At 44.1% G+C, this 23,146-nt stretch overlaps 1 protein-coding gene across 1 annotated transcript in view; it reads left to right on the top strand.

Annotated features, from left to right (window-relative positions):
- LOC126162810 (esterase FE4-like) overlaps positions 1 to 23,146 on the top strand; it is a 312,964-nt gene that overhangs the window by 86,016 nt on the left and 203,802 nt on the right. The gene's annotated exons all lie outside the window — the stretch shown is intronic.

Raw genomic sequence — 23,146 nt, 5'->3', positions numbered from 1 at the left:
ACACATCCATGCCCAAGGCAGGATTCGAACCTGCAACCGTAGCGGTCGCGCGGTTCCAGACTGTAGCGCCTAGAACCGCTCGGCCACTCCGGCCGGTCGTTCTTATCTCATTAACCACATAGGTATATTCATGTCTGTGTGTATGACTTCTGTGCTCCTCATGTTAAGCTGACAGAGCCTACATCTTTGTAAAATTTTTGTATTTGTGGGGATCCACAGCTTCCAGGTGCTTAATAAACGTAAACAGGATCGGTAGTAGGCTGTAATGTGATTTTTATTAAATCTTGCGATTAATTAATTTCGACTCAACTGTAAAATGATGCGCGGAAGAATAAATTAGTTGTACTAAATTGACTTTCAAGGATTTCAAGAAAATGTTCTAATGTAGTTCCTCGTGTCTACAATAACATACATATTTGCAACAGTGGCGTGGTTTAATTAAATTAAACGTATTAAGCACTTAATTTTACGACAAGAGGATTATATCGAAGTAATATTAAAAAATTACTTACCTGAGGATAGGGGTTTTCCGAGAGGTCAAATGTCTTATTTTCGAAACTACACAAATGAAACACAGAGTCATATTCACATTAATTACCATGAACATTTGGTTTTAAGTGCAAATAATTGCCTGCATATTTGCTCAACTACTTCATGAGAAACACTCGTGGTAACAGTGACCTACAATGACCAAATCAGTGACTGACTTGCCTGGCCCTATTAGCCCCATACTGGCCTTTATGTGAAAGTGAAACAATACATTCTTTCTCTTACATTATTAGAATTCATACTTCCACGAAGTTATAACCAGAAATTGTGTTTCACAAAACTTGTCTGTGGCAATAAGTTTTACAATAAAGAAATGAATGTTTGACGTTATGATTTTATAGAAAATTTCGTAAAATATGAAATTTAAACAAATAATTTTAAAATGTTGCAGATTTCTACTCAGTTAATTAATTATCTTGATTGCTAACGTTTGTGCAGGTTTCAGTTCTGACGACACTTTTTTTGATAGAAGATTCTTTGTACATTATGCTACGCACTACTAATCAGTCTTGATTTTTCCATACTGTCTTTTTGGAACATTCTAAACGATAATTTCACACAAAAAATAACTGCGTTACATAAGTGAATTGCTCTTCTCATGAATTTGAAAATTTTATTTGATCTGAATAGAAATGCGTAAATAGTTTATTTCATTCTATTCATATTTGCAATTTTGTTAATGAAATGGTCCGTTCAGCTTCAATAAGCAGACTACTTTCAGTAGTTTCTACTAATATTGAATAATGAATAGTAAATGTGAAAGGAATAAACACAAATATAATCATAAGACAATATAATTGTCAATAAAGTGTGTCTAATAACACACTGAAAACCATGTGTCACATATTCCCACACGAAGTCTAAGGCAGTTACATCACACTGTTCATCTAACATTCGCATTGGCGATGACGAGACGCACATCTAGTACATATAGATAATTACCTTGTGGTGTATTCCCCATGAAGTGTCCCGACATAACAGGTAAAGTTCTGACGGCAGCGTCATAAATCGAAACCCAGTCGTCTGGCCAACAGCCAGCGAAGCTAACAGGAAGACCGCGCAGGCATTTAAGAGTGCAGCTTTGATGTTTCACAATGCTGTAACTAAGAAAGGAGTGCCGTAGGTCGTAAACAACTGGTGAAAGTAATTCTGTGTGGCGTTTGACACGGTGCGTCGGTTCCCTTCAGGCGACTGAATATCTGTTTGAGATGCGTAATGCATCGATGGCCTTGGAACTGATTGAGTAGAATCTCATTTTCTCCTCTTTGAATATGGAAAACAAAGGCAGAAAGAACAAACATTGAATTGGAAAATAGAGGTTACGCTTTCAAAAACGCTTTGTGTCAATAATAAATCGACTCCTGCTGAAAGGACAGTTGTTCGTAACGGTTTCCGACTACAATTTTGAATGTAAGAGACATAAATCTACTCGGGCAGGAGTGCCTGTAACGTACCGGTCACTAAACAGAGCGTAATGAGGCACTGCGCCTTTTGCCAAGTCCTCTCACGGCAATTATCTGATACAGTATATATGGTTTCGCATCATAAGCGATAACCATCTAGCGCTGTTACTAATGCACTGGGCGTATTAAACTGTGACCAAGGGATGGGAAAAACTGACCTGTTGAAATAGAAACCTATATTTTAGTTCTGAGTAGCAGGTATTTTTCGGTATTTGTTTGGTCTCGGTTTTAACAGGTTTTTGCATGTTTTGCTAGTAACCAAGAGAAAAAACCAACATATCAGTTTGCGACAGCAGCAGAGTTAAAATGTTTCGTTTTTAAATAAAACTTTTTTAAAAAACGAGTAATGTTTCTTCGTAAAGATTTCACTGCTCTGAAACCCTGGGTTATAATATAAAATAAGAAAAGCGAACAGCGCTGTTTTAAAAGCAACATCAGCTGTTAGTAACTAGCAACAAACACGTCACATAAGAATCGGTACAGCATTTCTGAGACAATAACATATCTGTTGTCCCGTGGCACGGCCTATTAGACGATATGCGAGTAAGTGCAGCATACAAAACTTGCCCCCCAACTGGCCTGTACAGTGAGTGAGAAACATTAGTTAATAACTACCCTTTGAGACGCATTGGCCGTATGGTTCGAAGATAACAGCACACACGCAGATTAGTTGTTGATATCCCTGTTCGTCAGAGCCAACACCACGGTAAAATTGTTATGTTTAGGAAACGGGGGGAAAAGCAGTTACCCTGGAACCTCCGAACGCCATTAACGTGCGTCAACGAAGCTAGTCGGACACTCTCAGTTGTTCTGCAGAGGTCGTATGCAGAGGACCCACGGACGGTGTGAACGTTAACATTCAGTGAGGAAGTTTGCTGTGTACACTGAAGTAACGATGGGCCGCAGAGGAAAAAAGAGCACATCTGGAGAGCGGCAGCTAGTAATTTTTTATCATGCTAAAGGCAAAAGTTGTAAAATTGCTAAAATGTTACAAATTAAGAAAAGTTCACTTTCCGTTATAATCATAAGATGCCATCAGGAAGATAGGATTGTCAATCTACCGCATACGGAACGCCCAAGAAAGTTTTCTGTGTGGTAGGATTGTTATATCACCAGAAAAACAAAAATGGACCGCAAGCGCTCCAAAACTCACTACTGAGATTGCCAAAGATATCGGAAAGGAAGTACATCACGAAACAATACGGTAGGAGCTCGTTAGCGGTAACTTTCATGGACGTATCGCAAGACAGAAGCCTTCCACATGTAAAATAAATCAAAGAAAGATAATGTTGTTTGCCTAAGAGAATTTTAGAGACGACAATATGTGGTGTAATAACGTTATATTTGCTGACGGGAGTAAATTTAATATATTTCAGTTTGATAGAAGGATAACGGTTTGCCGGCAACCTAATACTGAGCTTCAAGAGAAAAATCTCAAAACAAGAGTCAAGTACGGTGGTGGACAAGTAATGGTGTGGGGGTGCATGTCGGCGAATGAAATTGGTGTATTCGTTTTCGAATGAAATTGGTGTATTGGTTTTTATTGAGAATAACACGGAGCAATTTCAGTACCTTAGAATACAGAGGGGCGCTTTCCAAAAGAGCGCAGAAAACATGGGGACTGGGGAATATTTTAAGTTTTATCAAGATAACAACTTGAAACATACCGCCTGTAATGTGAGGATGTGATTATTATTTAACTGTCGAATGGTGCTTCATCCGCCCCCTCAGCCACTACACTGAAAATCTTTGGGAAAAACTTGATAAACAAATAAGGAAAACACCAATCATATCTAGAGAACAGCAGTCTGCAAGAAGAGTGGCAGAAAATATTTCCTGAGTACGCCCGGAAATTAGTGGAGAGCATTCGGAGTCGTCTCAAAGAACTATTTAAGATGAAAGAAGTGCCTACTAGATACTGAACTGATGGACCATAGATAGAGAGAGAGGTGTCTGGATAATTTTGCACAACATTGGTTTCGTGTTTGTTGTGTTTTTTAATTTTTGTGTTTGTGGTTGCAGTGTTCTTTTGAAGAACGACGGACCTTTAGTTTTTACATTCGTTACAGGAACTTGCATTTACTTTATGCCAGTGCTTCCTTATTACTGAAATCCCAAATACGAAGAGAACTACACAGAAGCGTCAAAGAAACTGGTACAGGCATGCGTATTCAAATACAGAGATATGCAAGCAGACAGAATACGGCGTTGCGGTGGGCAACGCCTATATAAGGCGACAAGTGTCTGGCAGCTATCAAGATTTAAGTGAGTTTGAAGTGGCGTTATAGTCGCAACACGAGCGATGGGACACACCACCTCCGAGGTAACGAGCAAGTGGGGATTTTCCCGTACGACCACTTCACGGGTTTACCGTAAATATCAGGAATACGGCAAAACATCAGATCTCCGACACGGCTGCGGCCGGAAAAAGGTCCTGCAAGAACGGGACCAACGACGACAGAAGAGGATCGTTCAACGTGATAGAAGCGCAACCCTTCCGCAAATTGCAGGAGATTTTGACGCTGGGCCATCAACAACTATCAGCATGCGAACAATTCAACAAAACATCATCGATATGGGCTTTAAGAGCCGAAGGCCCATTCGTGTACCCTTGATAACTGCACGACACAAAGTTATACGCCTCGTCTGGGCCCATCAACAACAACATTGGACTGTTGATGGCTGGAAACATGTTGCGTGGTCAGACGAGTCTCGTCTCAAGTTGTAGCGAGTAGGTGGACATGTACGGATATGGAGATAACCTCATCAACCCATGGGTCCTGCATGTCAGCAGGGGACTGTTCAAGATGGTGGAGGCTCTGTAATGCTGTGGGGCGTGTGCAATTTGAGTGGAGATCCCTGATGCGTCTAGATGCGACTCTGACAGGTGACATGTACGTAAGCATCTCGTCTGATTATCTGCATCCATTCATTTCCATTGTGCATTACGACGAACTTGGGCAATTCCAACAGGACAATGCGACACTCCATATGTTCAGAACTGTTACAGAGTAGCTTCAGGAACACTCTTCTGGGATTAAACACTTCCGTTGGCCACTAAACTCACCAGACATGTACAATATTGAGCATATCGGGAATGCTTTGTAGCGTGCTGTTCAAAAGAGATCTCCACCCTCTCGTACTCTTACGGATTTATGGACAGCCCTGCAGGATTCATGGTGTCAACTCCCGCCAGCACTATTTCAGACATCAGTCGTGTCCATGCCATGTCGTGTTGCGGCACTTCTGCGTGCTCGCGGTGGGCCCACACGATATTAGGCAGGTGAACCAGTTTCTTTGTCTCTGCAGTGTATAATATATCACGTCTGTCCGAATAATTACGTGAGTCACTGTTCGTTAGTTTCTCGCTGTCGTCCTCGGGTATCGATTGTATTGCATCCCTAGTTCGGAATGTTTTACGAAGTGCAGTTGCGATGAAGTACAATGCTCTATTTGCTTTATAAAATTAAAAACGGCAGGTGGCACAACAAACTTAGGACATCAAATAAGGAGCAAAGCAGCAGTGTTCTTCGAAAAAGAAAGTAAATTTGATTAATGAACGGAAAATGATATTGACGTGCTGTTAACTTGACCGAGGGAGGTGGCGCAGTGGTTAGCATGCTGGACTCTCATTCGGGAAGACAACGGTTCAAACCTGCGTCTCGCCGTCCAGATTTAGGATTTCAGTGATTTCCATAAATCGCTTCAAGGAAATGCCGGGGTAGCCGGCCAGTGTGGTCGAGCGGGTCTAGGTGCTTCACTCTGGAACCGTGCGACCGCTACGGTCGCAGGTTCGAATCCTGCCTCGGGCGTGGATGTGTGATGTCCTTAGGTTAGCTAGGTTTAAGTAGTTCTAAGTTCTAGGGGACTGATGACCTCAGCTGTTAAGTCCCATATTGCTCAGAGCCATTCGAACCATTTGAAATGCCGGGGTGGTTGCCTTGACAAGGCACGGCTGATATCCTTCCCCGTCTTTCGCTAATCCGAGCTTGCGCTTCGTCTCTAATGACCTCGTTGTCGACGGGACGTTACATATTAATCTCCTCCTCCTCCCGTTAACTTGGAATAATAACTAGACGATTAAATGATACCTTCCAAATATGACGATACAGGAAAGTGATCAACTTGTGACCCTACGCCCTCGCCATCGCAGCGGCCCTATCCTTTACCTTCGCCATCTTTCCCGAAGACAATGAGACCGAGTTCTACCACGTCAACTCTATGACGATTGAGATCTATTACTTCATCTTTATTAGAATTTTTTAATCCTTGTTCATAGTCTTTTCCTTTTACTGAAAATAACAACAATATAAAACCGAAAATCGGTTATTTCAGATTTCAGCGATTTTAACAGTCAAATTAGAGACGTACAAAGCCGGTATAACAGAATACCAGTTAATTCGTGATAACCGCCATTTCTTCTGTGAGTTGTGTAATTGCTAATCGGCTGATCAACAGCATAAAAGCTAGAGCTTAGCTGACTAGTAGAGTAGAAGAGGGACAAGATTTACTCATGAAGTTTAATTGATGATATACTGAAGGAAGCGTCATGAATCACAATAATATTGTAACAGATATTTTATCTCACTTTTGACTATTAAATTGTCCAGTTACATTAATGTGGCCACCTGTCAAGAGCCTGATACGCACTTTTTTGCAGCAGGGGCCGCAGTGAGACGTGAGTGTCAGTGAGGTTCTGGAAGGCACTGACAGAGGCGTGGAGCATGTTGGCTAGGTTTAAATACAGGGAGTCTGGTGGCCAGGGGACTGCGGTAAACTCATCCTGCTGCTCTTCAAACAACGCACGCACACGGCGAGCTGCGTGACACGTTACATCGTCCTGCTTGTGGATGCCATCGTGCCGAGGAATAACAAACTGCACATGGGGCTGGACCTGGTCCTCAAGGATAGATGCAAACTTGTGTTGATCTATTGTGCCTTCCAGATTGACGAGATCACCCACGGAATGCCACGAACACATTCCCAGACCATAACGCTCCCTCCTCCGGCCTGGACACTTCCGACGGTAGTTGCAGGGTGTTTGCTTCCAGTCTGATGGAGCATAAAACGTGATTAATCTGAAAAGGCCACCTATCGCCATATAGCGGATGTCCAGTTGCAGTACTGGCTTGCGAATTCCAGCCTTCGTCGCCGATGAACAACGGCCAGTACGGGTGCATAAACTAAGCGCCTGCTGTGGAGATCTGTACGGTACGTTCCCTGAACGGTCGTTGGGAAGACACTGTTGGTAGCCCCTTGGTTCATCTGGTCGATCAGTTGCTCGACAGTTGCATGTCTGAAACTTCCTGGCTGATTAAAACTGTGTGCCGGACCGAGACTCGAACTCGGGACCTTTGCCTTTCGCGGGCAAGTGCTCTACCAACTGAGCTACCCAAGCACGACTCACGCCCCGTCCTCACAGCTTTACTTCCGCCAGTACCTCGCCTCCTACCTTCCAAACTTTACAGAAACTCTCCTGCGAAGTTTCATATCAACGCACACTCCGCTGCAGAGTGAAAATCTTATTCTAGTTGCATGTCTGTTCGCCGTACGCATCTCCGCAACCGTCATTCATCACTTTCATCTGTGGCTCGTTGTGCAGAGTAGTTGCCTCGGTGCCGGTTTTGGATAGCACTATCTCGTCATGCACGATATACTTTAACCATGATGGCATGCGAGCAGTTTACAAATTTAAGCGTTTCGGAAATGCTTGCATCCTTGGCTCGAAAGCAAATGATAATGTCCTTCTGGACGTAGGATAAAGTGCTCCGATTCCACTTTACTTCAACGATTGCATTGTTCTAGCGTGTTTTTTTATTTTTTTTTATAGCACATTTCATTCCCTCCCGTAAGGGGAGGGCGGGCCTTACTAGAACTTGCTGATTGCTCTTTTTCGGCCAATGATGTACTGTACAATTTTTGCTTCTTCATTTCATTTGATTGCATTTGTTCTAAGCATAATCACTTGGACAAAATATAGGATTTACAATATTTTGATTTTAACAATTAAAAGACATTTATAAAAGCATAGAAAAAACATAAAAACAATAAAAAGGATAAGGAAAACATAAATTTAGATATAAGAGTATTTCTTCTAAGGTTATTGCGTTGGCTGTTATTACGAGGGCAGTTCAATAAGTAATGCAACACATTTTTTTTCTCGGCCAATTTTGGTTGAAAAAACCGGAAATTTCTTGTGGAATATTTTCAAACATTCCCGCTTCGTCTCGTATAGTTTCATTGACTTCCGACAGGTGGCAGCGCTGTACGGAGCTGTTAAAATGGCGTCTGTAACGGATGTGCGTTGCAAACAACGGGCAGTGATCGAGTTTCTTTTGGCGGAAAACCAGGGCATCTCAGATATTCATAGGCGCTTGCAGAATGTCTACGGTGATCTGGCAGTGGACAAAAGCACGGTGAGTCGTTGGGCAAAGCGTGTGTCATCATCGCCGCAAGGTCAAGCAAGACTGTCTGATCTCCCGCGTGCGGACCGGCCGTGCACAGCTGTGACTCCTGCAATGGCGGAGCGTGCGAACACACTCGTTCGAGATGATCGACGGATCACCATCAAACAACTCAGTGCTCAACTTGACATCTCTGTAGTCCTGTCACAATTGTTCACAAAAATCTGAACGAACTTCTCCTTCTGCATGACAACGCAAGCCCTCACACAAGTCTTCGCACCCGAGAGGAGCTCACAAAACTTCAGTGGACTGTTCTTCCTCATGCACCCTACAGCCCCGATCTCGCACCGTCGGATTTCCATATGTTTGGCGCAATGAAGGACGTAATCCGTGGGAGGCACTACGCGGATGATGAAGAAGTTATTGATGCAGTACGACGTTGGCTCCGACATCGACCAGTGGAATGGTACCGTGCAGGCATACAGGCCCTCATTTCAAGGTGGCGTAAGGCCGTAGCATTGAATGGAGATTACGTTGAAAAATAGTGTTGTGTAGCTAAAAGATTGGGGAATAACCTGGTGTATTTCAATGCTGAATAAAACAACCCCTGTTTCAGAAAAAAAAATTGTTGCATTACTTATTGAACTGCCCTCGTACTATGTTATTTTGTCAATTAGTTGTGCATGAGTGTTTCTGCTATGGAAAAATTAAGTTTATTTTAGCTACATGGTGCGATGGGGTATGACAGGATCTTTAGTGGATTTTGATTTTTTGTTTACCATATGTTCATAAGGAGGATATGGGAAGGTATAGATTTGGATCTAAAGAGAATTACACGTAGAAGGGTTTAGTACTATGCTACTTATTATTATTACTGATCAGTTTTGTGCTTGTTTAGTGCTTATCGGTTTGTGTTGCTTATGTGTGTATATGTGGTCGCTGTGTTGTGTGTGTGTGTGTGTGTGTGTGTGTGTGTGTGTGTGTGTGTGTGTGCAGGGCCGTTGCCTATTGCATGGCGTCGAGATGGGGGGGTGGGGGGGGGAGAGTGGGCGTCGTTTATGAGTGGGGCCATGGTGAGAGCCAGGTCTGGGAAGTGGGAAGGCGTGTTTTGTGCCACCGTACGCGCTGGGTGAATATATTTGTACTTTGGGCGCCTCCTTTCCCGGATTGTAGAGGTCAATGAGTCCTCCATGTCTGGTCGTTTCGTCAAAATGTGCTAGCGTGCCCTTGGCAAGCTTTATATAACTTCCACTCCTAATGCTACCAACTGCCGCCTGCGAGAGGTAACTGCACACTGACGACCCTTGGCGGTGGTCACATTAACGTCACCGGACCGTGTATATGACAGGCAAATGAACAGTGCGTTTCCATTGAGGTAAATTTCCATATTATTTTTAACGTTAGAAGTACACAAGTGCCATTTACATCTTCTTCTTTATTTAATTTCGGATTTAACTTGTTTTTCAATATACAGTAGTTGCCGTTAACACAAAAACGTTCCCACAGAGACTGCTGCGGTGGGGTGGCTTGCATACCTCTAATGATACTGACACTTGTACCGTAGGTCAAACCACATCGGAAGGAATTGCTGAGCAATCTCATGAATACTGTTTACTGATTAAAGCACTTTCAGTCGTAATGATATCAATAACACTCATAATGCATATCAGTGGTCTGACTAAAACCCACATGCCATTCCGGAAACATTTTTCAAGAATACTTCTTTGTAAATGTTTGGTGCGGTATAACAGACAGTCAGTTGATTGGCGTTGTTGTCCTACTGCATCGTCTTACAGTGCACTATGTAAGGTAGCGTGGTCTCCTAACCTTCATTTCTTACATATTCCGATCTCACCGTCGTACTCTGCGTATCAAGACGTTTCATTTGAGCCCAAACTCGATAGGGTAGAGTCAATTTTACATATTCCCATTTAATCGATTTGCAAATCTAATAAATGAATCGCAAGTGCGTACCAAGATTAAAAAGTCGAGGCTAGCGTACACATACATTCAAGACACGACGACCACAGGAGTTTTTGTTCAGCGGAGGCAACCAGCCCGCTGGAAAGTCCATAGGAGGGTGAGTTAGCACGCCACTGCACCAGCTGGCCAACTGCCCAAGGACCAAAACAGTTTTTGCCAGAGAAAAGGGATAATGGCCTGTGTGTTCACCTTAAAAGCAAAACCCGCTGTATTGTTTGAGAGAGCTCCAGCGCATGCTTTTTTGATGGACCTAGTGCGCAGTTTCAGAGTTCTCACAGGTGGACAGTAAATGCCTAATGCATATGCTATATATTTCCGGATTGGTCGGCTGAAATGGAACGCAATTCTCCATTTTGTAAGAGTAACGCTGATTGGCGGACTATTTCTGATGCAATGAGCCAGAGGAGTGAGGGAAAGACCACGGATGATGTATCCTTTCGCTTTTTGCGTGGAGAGGGGTCGTTCCGTTGACGCTCTTGAAGCAGGAACATGTAGCGGGAGCGAGTGCACTCTTGAGTGTACGCAGAGAGCGAGGAACAAAGTCTCTACTCAGTACTGCACTGAGAGAGCATCTCTGTCGCTAGTGAATCGGAGTGATACTCTACATTGAGTCGTTCGCGATTAAGCATTTATTCATTGTGTTGGCCGCGACACTTAATGTGCGGTGTGAACACAGACAATTAGTTAGCGCCTGGGAGCGAACAGTGAGTGGCATCGCGGTGGACTGGATATATGACCAGTGTACCACGCCAATAGTTGGACTAGGAGCAGATAGGAGTCCTTGATTTCATCAAGGCGTAATGAGGGTTCAATTGGCGAAGGTCAATCTAGATAGAAAGAGATAGTTTTGTTATTTTTCAGCGGCGAACGACGCAGGCAGCAGTCGTCGCAGCTCACGGTATTGTTTGCTACAGCGTAGGCGAGCCCCATCTTTCCTCAACCAGAAATAACATACTTCATCCACGTCGCTTCATTACATTTCTCACGCGACAGCCTCGACTGTACTTAGAAAAATTCAGTCGGATAATTATTCAAGTTGAGCAGGTGCGGCTCTCAGCCATTCTGCTGAGAAAATAACATTCTTAAAGAAAAGGGATAAAAGAGCTTTGCCACACTTTGTATATAAATTTTATTAACAGGATTCCTATCCATAAGAAATAACCTCCTATTCTGAAAGGAGCCCGGAAATTTGTGTATCAGTTTATAAATAAAAGTTTCAGTTGATTTTCTCAGATTTTGCAATAAATAATATTTTACGTTCGTTTAATGTTTTCCTCACTCCAGTACCCAATATCCCACTAGTTACGTAAGAAAATAGAATATTTTTGTGTCTTTTCCTTACAGCGGACGACTCCAGAAGATACTTATTGCTGAACGTTTGTGCGGCATTTTGGTACGTTAGGAACGTCTGTCTGACTTCTGTAGTAGTGTGGGGGTGGAAATTGCTTCTTGCAGGAGTCAAAGGGTACTTGTCAGATCAATCCGTTGCGCAACACGTCAATGTAACATCCACATACTGACCACTATTATACAGAATTTCTTGGAAACTAGCTCCCAGTATTATTGGAAGTTCCTTTGGCTATAGAGACGAGCATGTTCTTCCAACATGACCAGACCCTGCAGGTGATACATCTAAACCTGACATTTCCTCAGTAGATGGATCAGAAGAAATGGTCACATCTCTTGGCCACCAATGTCCCTGTTCTTTACCCTTTTAGATTTTTATCTGTCTTGGTGGTTGAAAGGCAAAGTCTGCTAAGATGCAAATGGATTGTCCGGTTTATGAATAGTGCTGCCGTCATAAAAGAATAACAAAACGACATCAAAAGAGCTACACGTGATGTTGTAAAGAGAATTCGAAAGTCATTAAAGACCGAGGAGCAATTTATGAAAAACATGTATTAACTTAATCATTTGCCTTTGCTTAGTACCTTCCATTTGAGTGGGTTACATTGTAACAGCTGCATCTCTGTAAATAAAAATAAAAAAGGTACACGACGTGTATGTAGATAAGTACACTACAGACCATTAAAATTGCTAAACCACGAAGATGACGTGCTACAGACGCGAAATTTAACCGACAGGAAGAAGATGCTGTGATATGCAAATGATTAGCTTTTCAGAGCATTCACACAAGGTTGGCGTCGGTGGTGACACCTACAACGTGCTGACACGAGGAAAGTTTCCAACCGATTTCGCATACACAAACAGCAGTTGACCGGCGTTGTCTGGTGAAACGTTGTTGTGATGCCTCATGTAAGGAGGAGAAATGCGTACCATCACGTTTCCGACTTTGATAAAAGACGGATTGTAGCCTATCACGATTGCGGTTTATCGTATCGCGACATTGCTGCTGGTTGAGATCCAATGATTATTAGCAGAATATGGAATCGGTGGGTTCAAGAGGGTAATACGGAACGCCGTGCTGGATCCCAACGGCCTCGTATCTCTAGCAGTCGAGATGACAGGCATCTTATCCGCATGGCTGTAACGGATCGTGCAGCCACGTCTCGATCCCTGAGTCAACAGATGGGGACGTTTGCAAGACAACAACCATCTACACGAACAGTTCGACGACGTTTTCAGCAGCATGGACTATCAGCTCGGAGACCGTGGCTGCGGTTACTCTTGACGCTGCATCACAGACAGGAGCGGCTGCGATGGTGTACTCAATGACGAACCTGGGTGCACGAATGGCAAAACGTCATTTTTTCGGATTAATCCAGGTTCTGTTTACAGCATCGTGATGGTCGCATCCGTGTTTGGCGACATCGCGGTGAACGCACATTGGAAGAGTGTATTCGTCATCGCCATTCTGACGTATCACCCGGCGTGATGGTATGGGGTGCCATTGGTTACACGTCTCGGCCACCTCTTATTCGCATTGACGACACTTTGAACAGTGGACGTTGCATTTCAGATGTGTTACGACCCGTGGCTCTACCCTTCATTCGATTCCTGCGAAACCGTACATGTCAGCAGGATAATGCACGACCGCATGTTGCAGGTCCTGTACGGGCCTTTCTGGATATAGAAAATGTTCGACTGCTGCCCTGGCCAGCACATTATCTAGATCTATCACCAATTGAAAACGTCTGGTCAATGGTGGCCGAGGAACTGGCTCGCCACGATACGCCAGTCACTACTCTTGATGAACTTTGGTATCGTGTTAAAGCTGCATAGGCAGCCGTACCTGTACACGCCATCCAAGCTCTGTTCGACTCAATGCCCCGGCGTATCAAGGCCGTTATTACGGCCAGAGGTGGTTGTTCTGGGTACTGATTTCTCAGGATCTATGCACCCAAATTGCGTGAAAATGTAATCACATGTCAGTTCTAGTATAATATATTTGTCCAATGAATACCCGTTTATCACCTGCAGTTCTTCTTGGTGTAGCAATTTTAATGGCCAGTAGTATAGAAATCTCGATGAGGTAGTTGCCGGATTGTATTGTATATGGAAAGTCGCAACGTCAGAAAAAAAGTAGCGAAGTACAGGAAAACTTGCAGAGGTTCGTCGCTTGGTGCAGGTACTGGCAGTTGGTCGTCAACGTTAATAAATGCTACATACAGGACGTAACAGATGAAAGATACTACTAGCGATTAATCACTGAAAACAGAGTTAAACATTACCGGGTAACCACTGGCGCGACCTAAAACACGTTGTAGGAAAAGCAAAAGCCAGGGTGCGATTGATTGGTAGAGTCCCTAGGAATCGTAAATTTCGTACACGCTAGAACTGGCTTTCAAACCGTTCAACAGATTCCAGGACATTGCTCGACAGTCTGAGATCTAACCAAGCAGAACCAAAGTAGTAGAGCTATAGAAGATGTGAGAATAGCGCCGAGTTCGTTTAGTAAACGCGAAATTGTTCCAGGGATGTGTTTAAAACTCTAATGGCAGATACTGTAAGAGAGGCGTTATGCATGTCGGAGTGTTTTAGTCTCACTCACCATCTGATTCAAAGTATCCGGAGACCACTAAGAGCCGGCCGATGTGGCCGAGCGGTTCTAGGCGCTTGATCCGGAACCGCGCTGCTGCTACGGTCGCAGGTTCGAATCCTGCCTCGGGCATGGATGTGTGTGATCTACATCTACATCTACATGGATACTCTGCAAATCACATTTAAATGCCTGGCAGAGGGTTCATCGAACCACCTTCACAGTTCTCTATTATTCCAATCTCGTATACCGCGCGGGAAGAATGAAAACCTATAACTTCCCGTACGAGCTCTAATTTCCCTTATTTTATCTTGGTGCTCGTTCCTCCCTATGTAAGTCGGTGTCTACAAAATATTTTCGCATTCGGAGGAGCAAGTTGGTGATTGGAATTTCGTGAGGAGATTCCGTCGCAACGAAAAACGTTTGTGTTTTAATGATGTCCATCCCAAATCCTGTATCATTTCTGTGACACTCTCTCCCACATTTCGCGATAATACAAAACGTGCCGCCTTTCTTTGAACTTTTTCGAAGTACTCAGTCAGCCCTGTCTGGTAAGGATGCCACACCGCGCAGCAGTATTCTAAAAGAGGACGGACAAGCGTAGTGTAGGCAGTCTCCTTAGTAGCTCTGTTACATTTTCTAAGTGTCCTGCCAATAAAACGCAGTCTTTGGTTAGCCTTCCCCACAACATTTTCTATGTGATCCTTCCAATTTAAATTGTTCGTAATAGTAATACCTAGGTATTTAGTTGTATTTACGGCCTTTAGATTAGACTGATTCATCGTATAACCGAAGTTAACGCGTTCCTTTTAGCACTCATGTGGATGACCTCACACTTTACGTTATTTAAGGTCAACTGGCACTTGCCGCACCTTTCCGATATGTATTCTAAATCGTTTCGCAGTTTGTTTTGATCTTCTGATGACGTTATTAGTCGATAAACGAAAGCGTCATCTGCAAACAACCGAAGACGGCTGCTCAGATTGTCTCCAAAGTCGTTTATATAGATAAGGAACAGCAAAGGGCCTATAACGCGACCTATGGGAACGCCATAAATCACTTCTGTTTTACTCCATGACTTTCCGTTAATTACAACGAACTGTGACCTCTCAGACAGGAAATCACAGATCCAGCCACATAGCTGAGACGATATTCCATAAGCACGCAATTTCACTACGAGCTTCTTGTGTGGCACAGCGTCAAAAGCCTTCCGGAAACCCAGAAATACGGAATAGATCAGAAATCCCCTGTCAATAGCACTCAGCATTTCATGTGAATAAAGAGCCAGTTGTGTTTCACAAGAACGATGTTTTCTAAACCCATCTTGACTGTGTGTCAACTGTGATGTTCTTAGATTACTTAGGTTTAAGTAGTTATAAGTCTAGGGGACTGATGACCTCAGGTAAGTCCCATAGTGCTTAGATCCATCTGAACCATTTGAAGACCACTAAGTAACGCAGAATTGACGATTAGATATCACGAGGGGCGGACCCGCCTGTATAAAACAAGGCGTGGGCTCAGAAGAGAAGCAATAACAGCAGCATGGGTTGGTGAGAAGAGCTCAGTGATTTAGAACATGGGTTAGTCAATGGACGTCACCCGAGTAACTAATCCACCCGGGACACTTCAGCCCTCCTGAAACTACTCAACTCGACCGTAGGTTTTGTGACTGTGAAGGAGAAAACGTGGAGGGACAACCATAGCTAAACCAAGAGCAGGCAGACGTCAAGTACTGACAGACAGTGATTGTCGAGCACTGTGGAGGGTGGTTGTAGACAATGGGATGAAATCAGGGGAAGGAATCAGTCATGAGTTCCAAAGTGCTATCTGCAGTCCAGTTAGCACAATGTCTGTGTGTAGGGAGTACAGTAGAGTGACAATAAGCCACACACTACTATAGTCAAAGTTGAGCTATGCTTGAGGTCTGTAAAGCGGGACGCCACTGCACAGCGAATGACTATAAAGGAATGATTTGGAGCGATAAATCCCGCTGTATCCTGTGGCAATGCGACTGAAGGTTTTGGGTGTGGCGAATGCCATGAGAGCGTTACCTGCCACGACGTGTAGTGCCAGCAGCGGATTACGGAGGAGGTGGTGTTGCGGTATGGTGAAACCTTCCCGTCTCCTCTATATCTCATTTGTTACGCAACCTTCCCATCTACAATAACCTATTAAACCTTCCCTTAGGATTTCTGTCTCTTGCTTAATAATAACAAATGAAATATTCCCTTTGAAATTTATTCTCTTATAAACATCCGTTTATAATCTCTTGTAAATCATAGCTGGTGGCTGGCAGACACACCGCTCCTCTCAACCTCTCGCTTGAGACCTGCTACCGACTCGTTTCACATCTCGCATGCTACTGACTTCCTACGAACGCTAAAGTGCGGTCTCTCCTGCCAACAATGCTTTCTGGTGCAGACACTCCCTGCTACCATTACAAAATGTATCAAAGTGCGGTCTTTCCCGCTCTTTTCTTAAAAATGCATCCATACGCGGTCTCTCCCGCCCTTTTTAAAATTATACCAATGTGCGGTCTCTCCTGCCAACAATACTTTGGTGCAGACATTCCCTGCTACCGCAATTATTTCCAACATGACAAATATTAATTATTCCTACTTAATCCTATTAATAAAATATAAACATCTTTCATAAATTGTGGTTTGACAATAGACAATAGAAATATACACGTCTTACAATGGGAGTGCATTTCGTGGTTAGGCTGTGGTCCCTTATTGCGCTTAAGAAAGTGCTAAATGCGGAAGGATATGAAGACACTAAACAGCATTGTGAATTGCGTACAGTAGAGGAATAGTTCGGGGAAAATGATTGTATCAGCATGGCAGTGTACCCTGCCGTAAATTAGCATCTGCGAGGCAATGGTTTGTGGCCAATAACATTCTTGAAATTGTCGGGCCTTCCTTGAGTCCCAGGCTAAAGGCAATGGAACACATTTGGGATGAGTTAGAACCTATATTTCGGTACAGGATCTAGCGTCCAACATCACTACCTTACCTTCTCTGGTTCCGGCCCTTACGTAAGAATGGGCTGCCATTCCTCCACAGACGTCCAGACACCGCATTGAAAGTGTCCGCAGCTGAGTTCAAGCCGTCATAAAGACGAAGGGTGGACACACTCCATAGTATCCACTGACAAGTGCCTGGGTGCTTTTGATAGTTTAATTCCGAGAGCGTAAGTTCTAAGTGGAGTCAGGCAACATATTATACCCTAAATCAGAGAAAATCAGAGCTTACACCGAGGTCTGCCGACGAATGGAACATAAAATGGAGATCCCAGAAGTATCCACCCCCACGCTTGCTAGCGACATACGCCAATTTAACTGACTCTTTTCTTCAATATTGGAGCTCAACATTCTTTTCGTGCCCTCCGTATAAATGTGGCTCGTTGGTAAAGAATCACTACAGATCAAAAGGCCTCAGGTTATATTACCCGACAATCCAAGTATCTTTATCTGTCTCTTATAACTTCTTTCATATCTGGCAATGTTAGTTGATTTGAAAAACGCATAGTTGTACAGTGGTTTGGGTCCAAGCGAAAATGTAGGTCGTCCTATTGCAGGCTCGGTAAGCCAGTTCGTAGATCAGAGGAAGGTAACGGCACACAACCTTCCACGAGACTATACCTAGTAAAATATTTTGCTTTCAAACCGATCTTCGCACTGATGCCAGCTTCCACTATACAAGCTCATCTGCTACAGTAACTGAAAACTGGAGCGAGACGTGTGAACCAGATAACTCCCGGCAAGTGAATCTAGGCACACACATATCAGTTGTATGGGTGTATCATTCCCAAGCACGAAATGCTACAGATTGTTGTTACGAAAGGGCGGGGAGTTAAGTGATTGCTGCTGGGAAGGCAGACGGTGGTAAACCGGTCCCCGACGACGTCTGAATCGAGGTGTAGTATCAGCCGAAGGCACGCCTTACGAAATGTGTCTGTCGCCGAAGGACGCGCAGTTTTCCTAAAACAGGGCAGTGGCGCAATTAATTTTGAGAAAATGTTCTGCTCAAGAGTCTTTCTCCCTCACGATAACGTAACTGGCCAATGACCCTGTCGCCACAAGTCGCGTTCATTCAATAAATTTAAGGTTACGGTGACCAGTATGCAGAAGATGTGTGAAATACTAGTGTTTCTTGTACCGTAGCGGGATAGTGTTTCTACTCCGCTAAGACAATGTGCAAAACAAAGCACTGCAAATCACGAAGCTGGAATCGTATAAATGCTGTCATGCAGAAACACCACAAGGCCAACCAAGAACTGGCAGTTATTCCAGCACACCGGTACTTCCAGACGCGGATAGGCCATTCCTGGAACACCGTTTACGTTTTGAAACCGCGGTATGCTTGCTTCGTAGCTGTTCACAGAACAACGACGTAAAGCGCGCAGGTAAATTATGAGGAAGTCGTAAATAAGAAAACTGAATTACGGTAGTAAAGTACTTGAACCAACAAACGTATGCGGAGTGTCTCCGTAGTCGAGGTCGCTAGTACACGTTGCTTCTGCGGTGCTGGCTCTGAAGTTAGACGGTTGGAGACCAAGGCGAGCAGAGGTCGCAGCGTAAAGTTCCTGATTAACAAACCTTGGGATGATGTCCTAAATTTAATTCAAAACCTGTTCGAAGCATCAGCACAAAGCTATAAGCTTGGTTGGTTGGTTGGTTTTGGGGAAGGAGACCAGACAGCGTGGTCATCGGTCTCATCGGATTAGGGAAGGATGGAGAAGGAAGTCGGCCGTGCCCTTTCAGAGGAACTATCCCGGCACTTGCCTGGAGTGATTTAGGGAAATCACGGAAAACCTAAATCAGGATGGCCGGACGCGGGATTGAACCGTCGTCCTCCCGAATGCGAGTCCAGTAACTAACCACTGCGCTACCTCGCTCGGTATAAGCTTGGAATCATCGCCAATTAAAAAGAATCGTACAATGTAGGCTAAATGGTACCGTTATGTTGATGACACATTTGTAGTGTGGACTCATGGTGAAGAAGAACTGGATGTCTTCTTGGTGCATCTGAACAGTATTAACCCGAAGATACAGTTTACGATGGAGAAAGAGAGCAACGGTCAACTCAATTTCCTGGATGTATCGGTAATTAAACGTGTGGATGGGACGCTGGGCCACAAGGTATATAGAAAGAACACACGGATCGATGCCTCCCCAAGGAATCAAACCATCATCCTAGGCAAAAAAGAGGTGTCATAAAAACCTTGGTGGACAGAGCCAACAAAATCTGCGAGCCAGCTTACTTGCAAGATGAATTAAATCACTTACGGTCAGCCTTCATGAAAAACGGATATATCAGCAAGGAAATTGATCGAGCCCTCCATCAAAGAAGAAAAGAAGGCAGAAGTCAAGAGCGACAACGGTTACCTACTGGAAAAGTTTTCCTACCGTTGATTAATAAAGTCACGGACCGTATCGGGAAAGTTCTGGCCAGGTATGGGATCGAAACCATCTTCAGACCCACTAAGAAGATTAAGGAATATTTAAGAACTGCAAAAGACGCCCGACACCCCCTAGCAACACCTGGGGTATACAAAATTCCATGCAGTTGTGGACAAGTATATATTGGAACAACGAAACACCCTCTTAGCTGAACATAAAAAAAACTGTCGCTTAGGACACATCGGAAAATCGGCCGTAGCTGAGCATGTTTTTCGAGATGGGAACCACGAAATTAAATTTAGTGAGACAAGCGTTCTAGCACGAACATCCCATTATCATGCGCGCATATATAGAAAAGCAATAGAGATTCACAAACGCCATAATACTTTTAATAGAAAAGAGGAAGTTTTAAAGTTGGACAAAATATGGATGTCGACGTTGCGCCAACAGAATGACAATCGATTACTGTTAATCGAGAATGATGACGCCTTCTAAAGATAGGCATACCGTCGGCATCATGTGACGAATGGTGGTGGCCTCTATGCCCTCTATAAATGCGAGAGTACCTGGAGCATTAGTGGCAGTAGTCGGACGACATCAGAAGATGTCTCCCGCAGATGGAGACGAAACGTTAGGCGGAAATTTTATACCTCGACCACGGCCTCTCAGCCTGGAAGTTTCAACTGAAGAATTAAAAAGAAATTTAGAAGCATATCTCATTAGCCACTCTTTTACAAATTCTCTGACTATCTTTATACATGGAGTCAACATTCGTGTTAACTATGTGGCTAGTAGCAGTTTTCATTGTAAAGTAACACAACAGTTACGAGTGTACTGTAAACAGCCCTCTATCGTTACAGATGTAGCTACTTTCTTAAAAAAAAAATATTAAACTACCAGTAGAAGATAAACACCAGCTATTTATAAACTATAACTAAGGAAGAGGCAGACTTTGTTAAAGTAATGGCATTCCTAATTTACTCTGTCGCTGTTACCTGGAAGAAGCATAAATTCAGGGTGATTACCAACGATCCATCGGTTTCTGACGTCTTATAGCTTGAAACATACACTGGTGCGCAAAACGTAAGCCCGAAAGTAGCTTTCGCATGATGTGAAACTGCCAAGTAACGTAGTTCGATGAAACTTGCTCAGTACGCAATGAGACGAACAGAAGTCACACTTTTATCCAAACACATTGCGTATTTATTTCAGTTACTTTCTGTACCATACTGTAGCAGTTCTTTTTATCTCTAGTCCAAGTTTCTTCGAGCTATGTTACTTGGCAGCGACACATCATGCGGAAGATATTTTCGTCCTTAACTGTGAACATAAGTGTGTAATGCCCACCCGATTGTACTATCAATCAATGGAAAGAGCATATCGTAGTGATACATAATGCGACAGGGGGACAGCAATTTCCAAAATGGCGACTATCCGATAGGAAGCATTTTCTGTGTTGCCATATTAGAAGACAATATCCATCACTATCATACTTCCGAAGACAGCACAGCATACAGCCACCATCTCAACATTCAGTGCTGGTATTGACAGTTCATGGGCACAGGTTGACTCTGTAAATGAAAAAGCTCCCGAGGACGAAAATGGTCCAAATGGCTCTGAGCACTATGGGACTTAGCTTCTGAGGTCATCAGTCCCCTAGAAGTTAGAACTACTTACGCTTAACTAACCTAAGGACATCACACACAGCCATGCTCGAGGCAGGATTCGAACCTGCGACCGTAGTGGTCGCGCGGTTCCAGACTGCAGCGCCTAGAACCGCACGGCCACTCCGGCCGGCTCCCGAAGACCATGTGTTGCAGTTGAAACAGTGGATAGTGACCAGGGGGCGTTCCTTCGTTGCGCAAATAAATCTACACGCTGTGCAAGTCGCGACTGGGTATTCCACAACTAGTTATGTACAAAATTTTGCACAAGCAATTAGATCAGAAACGATACCGCATACATCCGCTACAATGTTTACGACAGGGTCGGCCGCGGCTCGCAAAACTGCACGAGTGTGATCCAAGACTTGGCCTATCTCGGCGCTGCTCGGCTTTGCTCCTTTCTTCTCGGAAGTACTCTGTGTAGTGCGACAATTCATTCAACAGTTTGGTGCGGGAATTATCCGCCAACACGACTTTCTTCAGTCTGGCAGAATCGCCATGTCAGGCGCTGTATATCATTCACTATTTGTTGGTGATGTACGAGGTGCAGTCAAGTTCTAAGGCCTCCGATTTTTTTTCTGATTAACTACTCACCCGAAATCGATGAAACTGGCGTTACTTCTCGACGTAATCGCCCTGCAGACGTACACATTTTTCACAACGCTGACGCCATGATTCCATGGCAGCGGCGAAGGCTTCTTTAGGAGTCTGTTTTGACCACTGGAAAATCGCTGAGGCAATAGCAGCACGGCTGGTGAATGTGCGACCACGGAGAGCGTCTTTCATTGTTGGAAAAAGCCAAAAGTCACTAGCAGCCAGGTCAGGCGAGTAGGGAGCATGAGGAATCACTTCAAAGTTGTTATCACGAAGAAACTGTTGCGTAACGTTAGCTCGATGTGCGGGTGCGTTGTCTTGGTGAAACAGCACATGCGCAGCCGCAGCACTTCCCGGACGTTTTTGTTGCAGTGCAGGAAGGAATTTGTTCTTCAAAACATTTTCGTAGGATGCACCTGTTACTGTAGTGCCCTTTGGAACGCAATGGGTAAGGATTACGCCCTCGCTGTCCCGGAACATGGACACCATCATTTTTTCAGCACTGGCAGTTACCCGATATTTTTTTGGTGGCGGTGAATCTGTGTGCTTCCATTGAGCTGACTGGCGCTTTGTTTCTGGATTGAAAAATGGCATCCACGTCTCATACATTGTTACAACCTACGAAAAGAAAGTCCCATTCATGCTGTCGTTGCACGTCAACATTGGTTGGCAACATGCCACACGGGCGGCCGTGTGGTTGTCCGTCAGCATTCGTGGCACCCACCTGGATGACACTTTTCTCATTTTCAGGTCGTCATGCAGGATTGTGTGCACAGAACCCACAGAAATGCCAACTCTGGAGGCGATCTGTTCAACAGTCATTCGACGATCCCCCAAAACAATTCTCTCCACTTTCTCGATCATGTCGTCAGACCGGCTTGTGCGAGCCCGAGGTTGTTTCGGTTTGTTGTCACACGATGTTCAGCCTTCATTAAACTGTCGCACCCACGAACGCACTTTCGACACATCCATAACTCCATCACCACATGTCTCCTTCAACTGTTGATGAATTTCAATTGGTTTCACACCACGAAAATTCAGAAAACGAATGATTGCACGCTGTTCAAGTAAGGAAAACGTCGTCATTTTAAGTGTTTAAAACAGTTCTCATTCTCGCCGCTGGCGGTAAAATTCCATCTGCCGTA

This window comes from Schistocerca cancellata, chromosome 2 (genome assembly GCF_023864275.1).
Source record: "Schistocerca cancellata isolate TAMUIC-IGC-003103 chromosome 2, iqSchCanc2.1, whole genome shotgun sequence".
NCBI lineage: Eukaryota > Metazoa > Arthropoda > Insecta > Orthoptera > Acrididae > Schistocerca > Schistocerca cancellata.
This window is presented reverse-complemented; position numbering and strand designations above follow the sequence as displayed.